The sequence below is a fragment of the Nasonia vitripennis genome (genome assembly GCF_009193385.2).
Source record: "Nasonia vitripennis strain AsymCx chromosome 4 unlocalized genomic scaffold, Nvit_psr_1.1 chr4_random0007, whole genome shotgun sequence".
Taxonomy (NCBI): Eukaryota; Metazoa; Arthropoda; class Insecta; order Hymenoptera; family Pteromalidae; genus Nasonia; species Nasonia vitripennis.
Window position 1 is genome coordinate 3,040,141 of NW_022279643.1, and position 17,935 is coordinate 3,058,075.

Below are 17,935 nucleotides of genomic sequence, written 5' to 3' on the forward strand. Positions count from 1 at the left end.
GGTTAGAACATGGAGCAAAAGTGCCAAAAGAAATAACAACTGATGGTTCCTTAGCATTGCAAAACGCTGTTTGTCTCTCTTTTAATGGAATGACATTCAAGCAATACAATAATCAGTGCTTTGAAATACTCCTAAATATTAACAAACATGATCTTCCTCCCTGTTATTACCGACATGATATAGCACATTTTTTAAAAGCTGTAGGAAATTGGAACTGCATGAAAAAAGTTAATGATGTAGTTCAAAAGTTTTATTTAAGAGCTGTTGGATATTTGAGTCAAGAAGATAATTTAGCAAACTTTTTAGAAGTTGTGACATGGATTATTATAATTGCAAATAGCTCAATAGCCAAAGAAGGTACAAAATCTCACACAAGTCTTTTAAAAATGATGCAGTTGTTGAAGACATATGAACATCAGTTAAATGAATTACCAATAATTACTGAAAGTAAAACATTGAATCAACAAATAAGCAACAGTAGCGTCGAAGAAGAGTCAAATAATAGTTGCAGTCTAGTATCATTTATAGACAGTCTATTTTCTACAACTATGTCTGATTGTACAACTGATGACATCATTACAAATAAAGCTAATTTTTATTATTTTCCAGAATTTTCAATTTTATTTCAAAAACAGTGTTACACTTTTCCTTCCTGGACTAATTGCATCAAAAATCATTTCAAATCACCAAACGAAGTTGGGACGTCTAGCAGATCAGAAGCTAATTTTAAAGATTTAAAATCTTCAATTCCACATCCTCTGAAGACTCAAAAATTCATCTTAAAGACATGTAAAAGGAATAAAGCCAAAGTCAAAGTTGGACTCACAAAACTTCAATCTGAAGAACAAGAAACAAAAAAATGTGAGAAACAAGAGAATAGTTTATTTGATTTAAGTTTAAAAAACCTTATTGATACAGTTGTTAAGAAATATGAAAAACTACATATTAAAGAGAACAACTAAAAATGGTAAAAATTTGAAAAATACATAACTCTCTTAACAGAGTTATGAACGAACAATGCATAATTCTATTTCAATTTAATATGTTTCAGAGCCTACAATAAGTACTTATGAGAACACAACTTCAAGATAGATAATGTATATATTTATTAAAAATATGTGGTGCTCAATACGTTTAAAGAACAAATTAAAAAGTTTCTGCTGATTCAAGAATCTAATATATCTTTGTATATTAAGTATACAGCTATAATTTTAAATTTCTAACGCAAGGTTATAACCAACATTGTCAGTTTCTATATTGCATATATACAATCAGAGTATCAGCTGTCAGATGCATATGGTTTGTTTACATTAGAGAGAATCAGATGTGTATTTCATCAAAATTTCTCAGAAGAAATTTGTTCTAAAAAAGAAACTAAAGATAATGTGTAATAAATCCACGTATTTGATAAAAGTTTCTACAATAAGTAAAGTACAAAAAAACACTTGTTCAAAGCTGCTGCAAGCATTGGAGCACCAAGAGACCGCTGTGAGTCAGGTGCTGCGACAAGTTGACCTCCACTGATCTCAACTCATTCCTACTGAGCATCTCCAATTGTATCATCCTCCTTGAGGATGTCATCCTGGTGAGGATGTCTACGAATCTGCTTGTATCAATGTAGATCCCTTCAGCGAGACACCACTTGATATAGATGTCACTTATACAGGTACATATGTGTGCGCTAATCTCCTAGGCTGATCTTGCTTCAATTAAAGCTTCCATCTCCTTCTTTTTGACACCGTGCATCCAATACAGATTTTGTACAATCCTTATGATTTTCCTGTAAAATTAAAAAATTATTGTATGAGATTAATAAAAGATTATTCATTTTAATCTTCTGGATATTTGGTAATAATAAATTGTTTTTGTTTGTTTTTTAGTTTTTTCTACTGCACCTTACAAATACTTACATACAAATAGCAGTCAACCCAGAAGGTACGATAAAAGCTAGATGTTGTGTTGATGTTCTTATGCAACATGAACTGTACAGTTAATAAATTCACAATACAGGTGCTTGAGCATCCGACAAAACAAATAAGTAGTTTTTAGTTTTATCTTGATAATTTTTCAACTAGATGGATATATTTTAATAAAATACATTTTACAGATCATAGAAAAAAAAACATTGAAGATAAGCTTATAAGCAGAATCCCAGAACCTTTCGAAAGTGTTACACCTGATCCATCCTAATAATTCAGCAGACAAACTTTATCAATTAGAGTTGGAAAACTATCAAGAATATGCACCTTATTTTTTAACATTTATAATTTGTAAATTTTATATACTTGTCGTTCCTCATCTTGGATGTTAGTCTGTAAGCTTTGGCCTGTTGGAATAAGGAGGAAGAATATTTCTGTACCTAAAACTATTTTATAAGCATTTGAATTCCATACATACAAAAATGCAAAAACAAAACAAAATATAAGTAAAAACAAAACTATAAGTAAATACCATACTAAATAAAAAACGTAATATATAAATAATTCTTTTCAATAAATATGAAAAAAAAGATACAAAATACCAAGATCACGCATCGACCACAAACTGCTGTGGATTACAAAATATAAGTTTTTTAACGCATTTTGTTTCACCTTTTTATAACTTCTCAATTAGAAAAATAGTTTTTTGGATTTTCAAATTTTTGATCAACTACAACCATAGTCTAGGAATTCCAATTGATTACTTACGCAGGATTTAATTTATCCCAAACACTTTATGAACAAGCAATTGCAGACAACTTGCAATTACTGCAGTGCGATTCTGGTTTGATGGTCAGTCAACCTGTTCATGAACTGGACTTCTATGTTATACAGATGGATGAGGATGATACTATAGACGTGTATCAGCAAACTTTGATACCTATAAAAAATCATTATTTTAATAAAGCTTAAAATATAAAATTAAGAAAAGTAAGAGTCGTTTATTGTGGCGCTAACTACATTTTGAAAAATAAAATAATAATGTGAAAGGATCTTTCTTTTTTTTTAATTTGCTAATCCAGCTTTCTGCTTTCAAAGTGCAGACACGAGTGCCCTGAGTATGAATTGTCTTCTCGATAGGTGCCTGATTTGTTTGAGGAAAGCATCCAAATCAATTGTGCTGCTTCGCAATCCTTCAGCAAGATAGTAAATTGCATCTTCAATAGCAGCTTTCTCCACAAAAACATTCAGCATTCTACAGAAAAAAAAGATTCATCACATTAAGATACTTACAAATTAATTTTTTTGAATGCCAATACATACTGTTTGTATAATGGAGAAACTGTAGTAACAGTATCATCACCCTCAATAGATTGGTTATCATATAGTTGTTAGTCGTCGTAGTTGTAGTTTGTATCTCCTATGATTGACAAAAGCTCGGATAAAAGAGATGCTCTTGTATGTTCTTTTGTTATTATTCCAGTACCACCATTGGAACTTGCAGGTACAGCTGGTGACTATAAATAGTTGAAAATAACATAAGTATAAATAGTATAAATATAAATATAGTAAAAAGTATAAATATGAAAAATAATTGTTAGTTAGTCATCGTAAAGTCAGGTTCAGATTTTGCTCATTTCAATATCTGTGGTATATGATCTTCTTGGATCTCCCTGCTGCCATGTCAGAGGAGTGTATATCGCATTGGATGTGCTTATTCTTTGGACAAATGGAGTTTGTCGTTTGGCATTGTGAATTAACATCATCAAAATTAATTTCATTGATAACTGATTCTCTTAATAAGCCACCAAATTGTAAATTGTAACCTTTTCACATTCGCCATCCATAACTTGTCCGGAGAATAAGTAGAAAACTATAGAGGGTTTTCTATATTGTGGCTGATGTTATTAAGATCAGAATCAATGCACAATTTTGCTTGAGTGCCATTTTCAACAGATGATGATTTGTTACTACCATTGCACAAATCCTATTTATCACTGTTGCCTGTAAAAATAATAAAAGAAAAACAAAGTAAATTATTCTTGCTTTTCTTTACGTTCGATTATTTTAAAACTTTGATATTTATCTGATCCATTATTCTTCAGCGTTGTTAGAAGCACGATTCACAAGCGTTAGCTTTATTTACAATTAATTTGAGGTTACGTGGTAACGCGAATTTAAATTGTGTACTGCTGTCTGCTCCTTCGACTTCGAGTCATGCGCAGAACCAATCGGACAGCCGGAACGCGGACTATGGAATGGACAAATTTATCGCCAAAATAAAATTAATTAATAACTAATTAATTACAGCAAATTTGGTGGTAACGCAATTATTTATAAAGACCGCAATTAAATTGGGAACGATTCATATTGGTTTCATATCTATAAATAATGGGTATCTCCTTACAAAACCGTATACCCATAGTTTTGACGACTCAAAAAGTTTTTGATTTTTTACAAAAAAAGAAAACCACCCGCAATTTTGTAACTTGCGGTTGTTAACGTTGTTATCGATTCCGCAATTACTGGTATTTTTTTTATTACGATATATGAAAGTTATTTTAGGACTTCACGGAGCTGGTTCCTGGTGTTTTTTCAGCATGCAACGCAGGTTTCTGGTTTTTTCTCAGGTTTCTGGGGTGGACCAGAAACCGTGTATAAGCAACGCAGATTGTTGGTTCTCAATATTGATCCTTACAATTATGGTTCGAACAAACTTAACTCACTTCGTTCAAGATTTTCGCTTAAACGAAGCAATATAATGTCTTGAAACAGATAAAAAATTACGAATGGAAGGTCAACCATCTCTTGGTTTTGCATAATTTTAACAAAAAAATAGTTTATTATGCAGCAAGGGTATAATGTAGGATGTAGGCCCCACGTGTGAGTTCTCGCTTCGCTCAGCCGATAAATACGCAGGGATATACAGCCCACCTTAATTCCCTAGTGCAATATAGAGCTTTTAACACACGTTCACAAAGTTCGTACCCGATCGCCGCCGAGAAAGGGAAATAAGTGCTAATATTAATTTCCTAACCTCACACTGGTTTCCAGCGCCACGCTCTGTTTGTGCTCGAACCGAAAGCAATATGCGCATGGCGCTGGAAACTAGAGTAGGGGGTAGGTAATGAATGCAGCACTTTTTTCCCGCCTCGGTGGCGATAATATGCTGAGGTGTATTAAAAAGGATTTTTTTTTATCATCCGGGAAACGAGCTCGATGCGTTTCTGCGCTACGCGTAACTATAATGCGCATCTATCTGGCGGCCGGCAGCCAAAGCAACAGAGCGGAGCAAGAATCGTATCAGCAGATCTTTAATTTCTTTTTTAATCTGCAATTTTATTGTCAGATTATTTACTTATTTAATATTTATTTACTAATATTATTTTATATTTATTTCTACGGATTTTTCTAAGCAGAATATTGTTTCTAATTGAAAAAGACATGTACACCCACCGTTAATTAAAACTTTGACTACCGGAAGCGCTTACCCGAGGTTAGCTGGGATCGATGTGCATGCGCAAACTTTAAAAAACTGTGCCGCAAGCGTACTGCGTATGCGCGTCGGTTTACTTCAACTTTATACTTTTTCGTCTAACTACTCGACTCACAAGGGTATTATCCCTTTAAACTAATTATTGTTTTTGTCGTCAATATTAGTTATCATAGCGAGTTTAGTAAAGATAGAATACGGGGGACCTTGTCTAGAGGGCGCTTGAAGAGGTTAAAAATACGAATTTTTGTCTTTTCCGACTAAGTATTTGGCTCACACGAGTACTGGTTACTTTTTAACGACGAAATTTTTTCTGGCCTGCGACAAATTAGTAAATATTGGACCTTCAGTATCTGATTTGAGAGGAAATTAAACATGATATAAAAATCAGAAGCACAATATCTTACTGACCCTAAGTCAAGCCAGCAGGAATTTTGTTAAAAGAATGTTTTAAAATTGGTCGTCATTCACATGATAGGTCGCTAGCGAAAGCGAGAATATTTTTTAAAACCAAATACCAATCACCCTACTTTTTGCAAATCTAACGACTGAACGCTATCTTGACGGACACCGCGTCCTTTGATTGCGACGCCGACGCCATTTTGGGCGATTTAAGTACGGAATGTAGAGTCACGTAAGCACGGTTGGTCTTGTTTGTTATACTAGTAAAAGTTCATTATTTGTTCATCAAATCAGTAACCAGGTATTCTCATGTTTAGTTTGTGAGTTCATTTATCATCGAATAATATCACGCGCCGAGCTTAAGGCATAATTATCACGGGTGACCTTGTAATCAGACCAAGACTGATCCATACTGGGGGTTGCAGAATATACGATTATTGTTGTTCAGAATAAACATTGTGTAACAAGCTTTATTTCTACACCTCTGCCACGCCAGGCATACCTGTTCCTAGATCTAAACGTTGTCCCCTTCTGTAGATGTAAGAGTCCGCGGTACGAAGATCGATGTAAAAACAAGTGTAATCTGATTGTTTGCGTCACCGGATAGGTTATAAAAAGCGCAACATCACACTTCTTCAAAAAATACGTCATCACATTAGAGAAAGGCGAGGGAGAGCGAGAATAAAATCTAAAACGTTTATCCATTATTAATGGAAAATCGAAGTCACAAATTTTATATTTTCATTCTAATTTAAAGATCATACTAATGTATGAATTTCGTAAGGTCCTTACGAAATTTATAATAATCGACGCATTCAATTGTAGAGCTCAGATTCAATATTTTTGCTGCTGACGCTCCTCTCGAAAATTATGATTTTTTAAACGCGCTCCAAAACACCAACATGCTAATAGAAAGTATAGATATAATCAGAAGAGTGTATAACTTATATAGCTATGCTTAGCGCGTGAAGAGAGGGGGGAAAGGAGAAGCTATTTTTAGCATGCAGTGTAATGAAGGGATCTCGGGCTGTCGTGTAGCAGTGCAAGTGTTATTTATTGGACATTTGTTTACACCTGCCGTGTTTACAAATGCCGTCAATTCCTCAAATGTGTTCACACCTGTAGTGCGGGATTAGATGTTTCACATAAATAATTGCAACGGCACATTGAATTTTCAGCGCCCTCTGGACGATTTCTTGGATCGGATCGTAACGAGAATTTATACTTAGTCTATTTTTCAGTTGAACTTTAATTTCCCGTTGCAAAAAACCAACCAACTAAAAAAAAAATTTCGTTGGTAGGAACGTTGCAAACACAAAAATATTTTGTTTCAGTATAAGAACTGTGTTTATTAACACACCAATATTGTCATCAGCTGCAAGCATGAGGATCGAACGAAAACGCGTGTTCCACCATAACGGGCATCAGCTCAAACAAACCAGCGAGCGGCAGAGCAACCACACGCAGAGATCCATCAAAAGATCGCGCGCGCCCGCGAATCGATAGATGATTCTAGCTGCAAAATAAATATCAAGTTCTCTCTCTCTCTCTCTCTCTCTCTCTCTCTCTCTCCCCTCGTGCAAGCTATACACACACCGAGCGAACGCGAGAGCGATCCGATCCCTGCAGCAATTTTGCATGATGCAGAGAACAGTCTGCAGTCCTCGCTCGCTTTTTTTAAGGAGGGGAGTAATAGTCTTAGTCGGAGTGGAAGAGGAGAGAGAGTCTTGTTTAGCGGTGGAGGGCTGGCTGTTGTGCGAATGAAATGTTGAGAGCCGCTGTGTAGTGGACGGCAATTTGTTACGATGCACCGAGACTTTTCGCCACTTCTCGAGGGGATGATAGACTCTCTGCGGACTTTGAATAGGACGATCGGTCGGGTGGTGACATCCGCAGGACCGGTGGCATTTTTCCGCGTCGAATCCGACGGCCGATCGACACGTCAACATAGCACCATCGAAGAAAGTAATATGCGCCTGCTGATGCTATACAAGCTCCGCTATCGCCTCGGCCACTTTACTCTCGCTATCGCTCGTTAGATGAATGGGGCCGGCGACTACGCGGTGCAGCGACGTCGTACAGTGACAAAAGCGAGCGCTCCTAAATCTCTCTCTCTCTCTCTCTCTCTTTCTCTCTCTCTCTCTGCTAATTTGCATAAATTTAGGAAATACAAGAGCGGCGTTGCTGCTGCGCCCCATGGGGGGCCGTGTCGGGAAGCTCAAGGCATAGCCCACACGTTAAACAATTGGATTAATAATAATTTATACGAAACGATGATTTTACTTTTATCCGTATTCGTCGCGGAAAATCCGCTTCAACCAAGAGAAAAAAAACTAACAAGAACACCCGGGCAGCGTCACGGCGGTGGCAACGTCCTCTCTCTAATTCTACTCATCTATTTTTCTTCGCTGGGTGTGAACCTGCAATTTCTCCCGCTCGCGCGCGCGCCGGAATTAAAGTTGTCGATATGTTCTGCACGGCCTGTCTTGAAATTAAGAGAACGACTGCCGACGGCAACGACGACGAAGAAAAATTCGGCCTCTGCAGCAAAGCACGTTTTCTCTCTACCCGAGAGAGAGAGAGAGAGAGAGAGAGAGAGAGAGAGAGAGAGAAACAAATGCTGATTTTACACTATAAGTCGTTCTTCTGTCGAGTGGTACGCGGCGGCAGAGCTTTCTTCCTCCCTTCCTTTTACTCTACTGTACTCTCGGATGTGTTTTTCGGGGTTGTTTTGGGATCTGCTGCTGCCGCTTTTGGGCTGTGTGAACGATCGGTGTACACGGTCTTATCCTGCTAACAGTTGTTGATTGAAACCGATTAAAATGATTAAAAACTATCACAAACTATTAAATCGGAGCACAATTACCGAATAAAATAGATTAATTAATTAATTTTAATCGGCAATTGTGCTTCATTTTAATCGTTTTAATAATTTTAATCGGTTATAATCTCTAACTGTTAACAGGGTAGTTTGAATTTTCAAAATTTAGTCGGGACTATTCCGGTTAACTGAATTGGAGTTTGTACGCCACTGGCCGGATTTGGAATTAACATTTCAGCTTCCAAAAAGTTTCGCCGCTACCTCTGGTTCAGAAAATTTCCCCCTCAATTTTCTCCCTCAATTTCCCCCCTCAATTTGTCCCCTAGATTTACTGCCACCGTCAAATCAGTGAATTTTGCCCCTCAATCACTGTCCCTCAATTATTGCCTATTAATATTTACACACCTAAGCGCGTGTGTGTAACACTTTCCCCTTGGGTAGTTAGTTTGTTTTCTTCTTGCCATTGTAAACCTGGAGGAAAACTACGAACAGCTGTTGATGGATGAACGTTTTTGGGATGTGACACTCGTTGATGCCGAAGGAAAGGAGTTGAATGCTCACAAAGCGATATTTTTGGCTGGAAGCACGATTTTTGCTAATATATTTGATCACGATATGATTGAAAATAAATAACAATACTGTCACGATCGATAACATTGATACGATACGCTGAAAAAGTTTCTTCGATTTATATACGCTGGAAGAGTCAAGAATGTCGAGAAATTGGCCAAAAGTCTCAACATAGCCGTGGATAAGTATAGGATCGAAGAACTGACGAATATGTGCACAGATTATGTTTGCCAGACTTTGAGCATAAGCAAAGCAGTTGATTATGTGTCATCCGAATACCTTTACGGTATCGAACTGTTGAAGAACGGAGTGAAAAAGTACATTGATTGCAAAGCCAACGATCTTGTTAATCAACCGGATTTCAAGTCGTTGAAAAATTAGCATATAAAGATGATTTTCAAACTCTTTCAGAAACTTGTATCACAGAACAAGACATTCACATTTTTGAGAAAAAAGACTGAGCTCATAAAAGTACTTCAATCTTTTAAGTATTTCAATTCTTTTATTGCGATAAATTAATAGTGAAAAATTAAGACGTGTTTAAGCTCTTGTAGGTTACATTTTTTTCCACATACACATCCTACAATCAAACAATTTTTACTCTTTTATTGCACGCATTCTGCGCACTACCGACGTCAGATGCGCTCTAAGCTGCTAGCCGGTGCCAATGGTTTATCACAGACATCCGTCAGAGCCCATACGTACGCCAGACGCAAGCGTTGTTGTAAATTTTGAAACGGTACAGCTTTCACAACGACTCTATCGCGCCGCGATTGTAGAGAGATGCGTCATTAAAATACTCTTGGGCGTAAAAAATGCGCTGATACAAGTTCCGCCGCGGAAATCGAGCTTTTTGCAAAGCCGAGGTACACGCTCGAGTGAGAGATATGGAATACTTGCTTCCGATGTTAAAATACACAACTTTAAGATCCGATATCTTTAAAAATGATACCGCTCAGGGATACAAAATTATACTGTATTATAAAGGACATTTAATAGAACATAATTACAAAATTTTAGCAATCTACATAAAAATTGATTTTTTGAGTGAACTACCTCAAATGTGCGTCAACGAGAATAATCATCGGCAGCTTTTCTCTCACACTCCTCCCCGCACCTGTACTTATGTTCTTCTGTGTATGTAGGTGTGTGCAGAGAGGAAAAAATCACCAAAAATTTAACCAAAGATTGGCAAAACTGCTGTCGAAAAGCGATGACGACAGAAAAACACAAGTATATAATATAAACACGCGCACAAGCGAACGCTTTTCGAAAGTGCACGCGCTTTGTTGTAAAATTCAAAACGGCGCAACTTTTGTAACGATCAATTTATTGCGACAAATCAATAGTAAAAAATTAAGACGTGTTTGAGTTCTTGTAGGTTACATTTTTTCTCCACATAAACATCCCACAATAAACAATGTTTGCTCTTATGCCCACGACCGATGTCAGATGCGTTGCAAACTGCTAACCGGCACCTATAGTTTATCATAGGCATCCGTCAAAGCTCATGCGTGCGCAGGTATAAGAATTTGAGCAAGAATACGATGAATATTTACATGAATCAATGTTAGGATCATTACAAGAACAAAAAATTGAACAGTTATATAATAAGATAACAGTTATGTGTTGAGATAAGAGTTAAATAAGAAAGTTAATAATAAATCTGAAATATTTACTGACTGTAAGGTGGATCTCCATTGATTTTTTGCCAAAAACTCGAAAATTTTTTTATTATATATTTTAATTGCTTATAGTTTTATGAACATTTTGAGACCAATCTGATGTAAAAACTCAAAGATATACCAATGTTATAGGTGGTTGAGTAAAATATTTTACATTAGATTGCATACAAAAATAAAACTTTAAACGCGTTTTTCTGGTAACTTATTCGTTTGACTTCAAAAAGTTCTTTGCACAAGTCAATTATATTAATCCATTTGAAAATTTTTACATTTATACTTTAGAACATTTTGAATAGAAGTTAGTATTTTTTTATTTAAGGTATCTGTTCTGGTAAAATTTGTTTAATTATGAATATTATTAAATTATGGGCTTTTTTAAAGAATTTTACTGTTTAATAAATTCTTGATTTAGTACAGATGAACAATGAGACTTACCGTAATAAAAAACACTAACTTTTGTTAAGTATGGTTCAAAATGTATGTTCAAATTTTTGTGATTGATTTAGTCGAAGCCCTGTGCGCAAGCAACTTTTTCAAAAACCTTGAATTTTAATGATTATTATTGGTTTTTATATCATAACTTGAGTATATGTGGATGAAAATGGCCCAAAATTGGTATGTAACCTTCTTTAATCACAACAATCAAGCTCTCAAAAGCTGACAATAGATGGTGCAACAAGTAAGAAAAATTAAAAATCAGTGGAGATACCCCTTCAACAAATTTCAAATAATATAATTTAAAAAATTTCGCATATTTTTAAATTTCGAGTAAAAATTAATAAAAATTAATAAATTACCACATGTTATTATAAATGACAATCGAAATTTTATAAAATATTTTGTTTTTATGGCCAACGTAATACATTATATATTGACATCTAATAAGGAACAATAAAACTTAGAAAAATAATAAACCTTACTTTATTTTTTGAAGTATTGTACTCACATTGTATTGAACTCATATAAGATACACGCTCTTACGCTTTTACGTGTATCATGTATTACGAGCTAAAAATTTGCACTACCACGAACTTGGGGGTTGGCGAGCGAAGCGAGCAGGGGGGTACCCCCCTAGTTTTTAATAATTTAGGTATCTTTTGACTGGATTGTCTTTTACTTTTGAAATTCAATATAGGATTCCTGTGGTTGTCTCAGATACTGTCTGTAAAGTTGTGATACTTGCCTTGAAACGCTCATCACTTCTTCTTACTGGTCCTTGGTACTTTTTTAATATTAGATTTTAATAAAAGAAATAATAAGTCTAATATTTATCAGAAAAAGTAATAAACATTTGCAAATCTGAACCGTGGATCCGAATTCAGATTTGGAATAAATTGATTTTACATTAAATTATTATTTAACGAATAATATAAAAAGAAAATTGATTTTAAATTAAATAAATAATAATAATAATCGTAGGTCCGGGATTGTGGGTAATGAATATGCAACGCAATAATTATAAACTCTTGTTTATATTTAAAATAGTTAATTATTAACAAAAATAATTTAACATAAGAATAATGCCTATTATTGCTATTATTCTTTTTAAATCAGATTTAGTTACAATTTTGTTTATTTTTTGATGAAGACTTCTGTTATGCGATTATTAAATATTATTAAATTCTACGCTTAATTTTGCAGTAGATTTCTGTATATGTACTAAGGCGCTTAAAAGTGCAGCCAGAGTAGACTAGGGCGCTTGAAAATGCTGCCGCTAGTGATTGAACACAGGCCTCGCATGGCCTTTTATAGGGCGCTAAGCGAGCGCTGATCGAGCCGCCGAAAATATTCGCACGTTCACACAATCATAATATCATTGATTCATATTTACATTTATCATTCATACAAACATACTCGGATGCGCACGACCCACCGTCGCTCGTTTACGCTCACATATACATATAAATAGTGTTACGCAACGCGCTGCTGTTAATGCTGGCTTCGTAGGTAGAGAGAGAAGGGGGACGCGCACGCACACATGCGCGTCGATGGCCTGCCGTCGCTGCGTTGACTACTGCGTAGCTGCTGATTTCGTAGGAGGTGAGAAGAGTGGGGACGGCCGAAACATTCCGTGCGCTCGCTGTATAGGCAGAGTCGGATGTTTTTTAGGATTTTTTTAAATGTATATGTTCTAAGAAGTTACACGCCGGATCGTGTATAGGGCATTACAGCCTGGTAACGGAAGGTCCAAATTGAAGAAAATAAACGTCGCATACAGGCCATGTAGTAGCTACTGGAGCTTCCGCTGCCAGGCAAGCATCACAACTTTACAAACAGTATGTCACACACCCACAGGAATTCTATATTGAATTTCAAAAGTCCACGACAATCTAGTCAATAGGTATCCTGTATCCATGTAAATTGTTATGCAAATAATCCAATGCAAAATTGAAAAAAAAACAGGAACCGTATTTGAAACCGCTTATGTAGACAAAAGCCAAAGTTATTATCACTGTTTGCTTATAAAAATAGATTAGAAAATCCTTATGAAAAATTCAATAGGCTTCGACGAGAACATACAACTAGATACTGTTAAGTCAAGACTGACCAGGCAGTATATTTTTAAATAGTGAAACCAGTATCTGCACAAAATTTGAAATGTCAACATTTATTACAATAGAAATGGTATTATAATGACATACTTGCAGTGGCTGGCTCTCACATTGAAGTTTTCTTCAAATTCACTTTTCAAGGGTGTGGGCGGTGACCTTAGAGTCTGTCTCCATGGTATGACGTATATCGTATATATATTTTTTTAAATACATTGACAAGTACTATTATATGTACAAAAAATCAGTAAACAACTTGCCCAGTCACAGTACTATTCCCAACAAAAGAATGAAAACTGGAATGAAGACAACTATATAGCAATAAAAATCAACCATGCGTGGCGGGTAATTGAAAATAAGTGAGATGAGGTTATATGGCACAGCGTCGCAGCTCGCGAAATTATTATAAATCATAATTACCTGTTTTCAAGTTGCACGTGCTTATATCTTATGCAACATGGCCGACAATCAGTCGTATCGTCTTTGAACAGCTTTTCATATACCAACTAACATGCTTGGCTTTTGATATACTTTCCATACATCCCGTAAATGATCGGTAGCTTTTGACCACTTGTTCTCGCTCTGCGGTAATCGTTAGGATGTATAGAAGGAGATCGTCGCGCTGCCGTGGACGAGTTGCGTACTAGCGCACACAAAGACACGTCGAAATCTCGCTCGCTCTCGAAAAATCGAAACTTATAAGTAGTGTATGTGTATGTGTATTATAGGGACATATTCATATCCTATATCCTATCCGATCATAGTGTGCGCGTCAGAGAGCAGCAGAGCAGCAGCTCTTTGAGTAACTAGTTGGATTGGAGTGGTGGTATACGGTACCACAGAGATGAGCAAATACCGAGGCTGAGAGCAGCGTGTGCATATGTCGTCGCGCGTTACATCTACACTTGCTCGCAGTTCAATCGCAAAAAGTATAACGGCCGCACGCACGCGTCGATGTCGTAGTAGAGACAGCCTGATGCTTCTTCGTTCCAAACACCGAGAAACAGAGGACAGAGAGAGAGAGAGAGAGAGAGAGAGAGAGAGAGAGAGAGAGAGAGAGAGTTATTTACCATACGAGCCTTGCTGTTAAATTTCACGAGTCATTGCCTAGTACCGATGAGGAAAAAACGTTTGATTTTGCGAGATGGATATATATATATATATATATATATATATATATATATATATATATATATGGGACGTTTCACGTCAACCGGACCATCAGTACACCCAAAATTTGGGTTAACCTAACAAGACATTTGAGATCTCAAAATGATCGTCTGGTCAAGGGCTTTTGGAAAAGTTCTGGCCTTTTCAAAAATCCAATGTGGCGCATAAAATATGGAGCCTGAAACCCACGTTTTCATAGCACATTCAACAAAAACAATAGTAAAAATGTTCTAATTTGTGAAATATCCCACCAAAAAGCATGTACAACTCATGATAGGACATATTATTGACAATGCTGACGGAATTCCAAAATCAAAAATGGCGGAATCAAAATGGTGGACATTATACCTCCACCAAACCCATTTTACCGCAAAAAATGATTTTTGATCAGTTTAAAGTATCGATATGGGGGTTTTCAGGGTCACTGAATCTTATTTTAACCTCGACATTTCAAAATTCGAAATGGTGGATCCAAAATGGCGGACATTATATCACCACCAAACCAATTTGACCGCAACAACTGATTTTAGATCAGTTTAAAGTATCGATATGGGGGTTTTCGGGGTCATTGAATCTTAGCTTAACCTCGAAATTTCAAAATTTAAAATGGTGGATCCAAAATGGCAGACATTATACCGCCACTAAACCAATTTTACCGCAACAAATGATTTTAGATCAATTTAAAGTATCGATATGGGGGTTTGTGAGGTAAATGGTTATAAATGTATTATCAGAATCAGTATTTGTGCACATGAATCTTATATTTTTCCGGTCTATTAGATTTAGAATTATCTGTCTGACGTTTTTGCACTTACATTTTTCTATTGTTCTGTGTATATGTATATAACTGCGTGGATGAAAAAAATTATAATATAGCCAAATGAATCAATCTTTAATGACATTTTGTGCACTCTTATCAATTCTGGCTCCTCGTTCGTGGAGTTTTTAATGGTGATAAATGGCTTTCGCCGATATCATAAATTACTCTGTTCCTAGGTTCATTGGCATTTGAGTAATGCATGACTTTCAACGTTTCATTATTTTCTGGGATAAATCCATGCCCCATTTGTATGTTTGTGACAGGTGGACAGTTTTTAAATCTCTTTGTTAGAAATTGACGAGTTTGTTCGTGATCTTTTTTGGTGTATAAGAAAAATTTTATATTGAATGATCGCCCATTAGCCCATGAATAAAGAGCTTTAACATCTAGAATTGCTTTATTTTTTGCAGCTTGTAAGGTCGCTCTTGTAGCTTCTCTCTTTACTATCGCTCCAACCCCATCGCAACTACCTTTTCCGTGTGCTGTTGCAAAACAGTGCCATTCAGCATCAACGCCAAAATCTCTCTTATGGCTCATTAAACTACCCATTTGATAACGATTTTTAAAATGCTGTTTAGCACCATCAGTAGCATATATTACCTTTTTTACTGTGGGACAAACCTTGCGAATTTCAGGTATAAACTTTTGCTGCATTATGTATACTGCAGTGGCATCATGAGTAGTACAGTCGGACATAGATACTGTAGTGAGATGCTTTAGCTTGCCTTCAGATTTGTAATAAACAACAGCAGGAAATATCGTACTTTGATCATTATTAAAATGAAATGCCTGTGCAGCATCTTGGGCTGTAAAAGCATAGTTCTCAGCAAAATCCAATTGAGCAAGAACCTCTTCATCTGAAAGATTATTTTTCTTCCCAGAAATAAACTTTGATTGTTCCTTAGCGATGAAGTGATGAGGTATCAACTTTTCTAGGCTAGAACATAAAGTTTCAATAAATTCTTGCGATGTTAAGCATTGTTTTATCAAAGTGTATCTATCGGTTGATTGCCACGTGCTGAAGATGACTTGATCAATATTGTGCTCATCCATAATGTTCTCAACGTAATTAGAAAACTTTTGAATGTCCGGACAAAATTTGCATTCATTCAAATAACAACTTGGTTTGGGATCCTCACATAGAACGAAATTCAAACAATCTTTATAATTCTTCAGAATATTGTTTGAGATTTTTTCTATATTTACTGCGTCAATCATCGCCTTGAAATTTTGGTGTATCGTACATACACATACATTGTGTATACCAGAGGATCCTGCAAAGACACAACATTTTGGTCTCAGTTCCGCAAACTTGGTAAGCCCAATCGGATGTTCACGGAACTGTTCTTTAAATTGATTATGAAGGTTCTTAATATCAGTAAGTAATAATCTTTTCTGCACTTTTATTTCACCATATAAATAAATACTGACGGTATCTTTTTTATTTGGCATAATTCTGCTGTTAAGATCATTTTCGTAAAAATCTTCAACTTTCTGAGTAGTTTCTGCAGGTAATGTTTTTCCACGTTTTGCAACAGGAGAAGCCAAAACTCCATCTGATTCTCTTAACTGTTTTGCTTTACGAGCCATTCTGTGAGACACACCAAATTGGTTCATAATTTTACGTATTGCCCAGTGTTCGGGCAAAATAGTAAGAATACTGACACGTAATGGATCGTTCTCCGGCAGGGATTGGAATTTGTTTTTAAGTCCAGTTAAAATATCTGTAAGATCATCTTGCATAGATGCATCCGTGTATGAAACCGAAGGTGAGTCAGTCTCTGATTCAAAATCAACACTCATACTGACGTTTGGAGATGACAAATCATGTAGTTTGTAAAAGGATTTCCTACATGTATCACAAATCAGTGAAGATGTTGAATAATCAGGATAGACATCTTGAAATTCTTTGGAGATCTTCCTGTGAGAGATTTGCTGTGTCCTGTATTAATATCAAATGGATTAACGCATCTATCGATACGATATTTTTTCGCAGGAGAAGACATTGTTGTAGGATACGAGAAAGCACAATCAAAACAAAAAAAAATGTTAGAAATAACAAAATTACGGCTAATACAGTTGAACAAGGAGTTGCCGATAAAGTAAGACTTACTCAACAACTGCCTTAAAAAGGATGTCGCCAATGTATCTATTAATGTACCTATTAACTATCCTAAAAAGGACTGTTGGAGAAAAAGTAGCCTATGAATAAAGCCGCTGATGGACTTGCTCACCAACTATCCTGAAAAAGACTGTTGGAGAAAAAGTCGCCGATGAAGAAAGCATTCCTTGAAGAAAATATTTCTTTCTATGGGTTGCTAAACGTGGGAAGGGGTTGGGGGTGTAGGTAAAAAAGAGGGATGAAATAAATCACTTGAAAGCAATAAATTCCTTTGCCACAAAACAGTTTTATTTGCTGAAGTCTTTGCACAAGTTGTCATTGGACACGAGCCGTGTACTTGCAGCATTAGGCTGTTGGAAGAGGGGCGAGGTACAGCGCTGGACC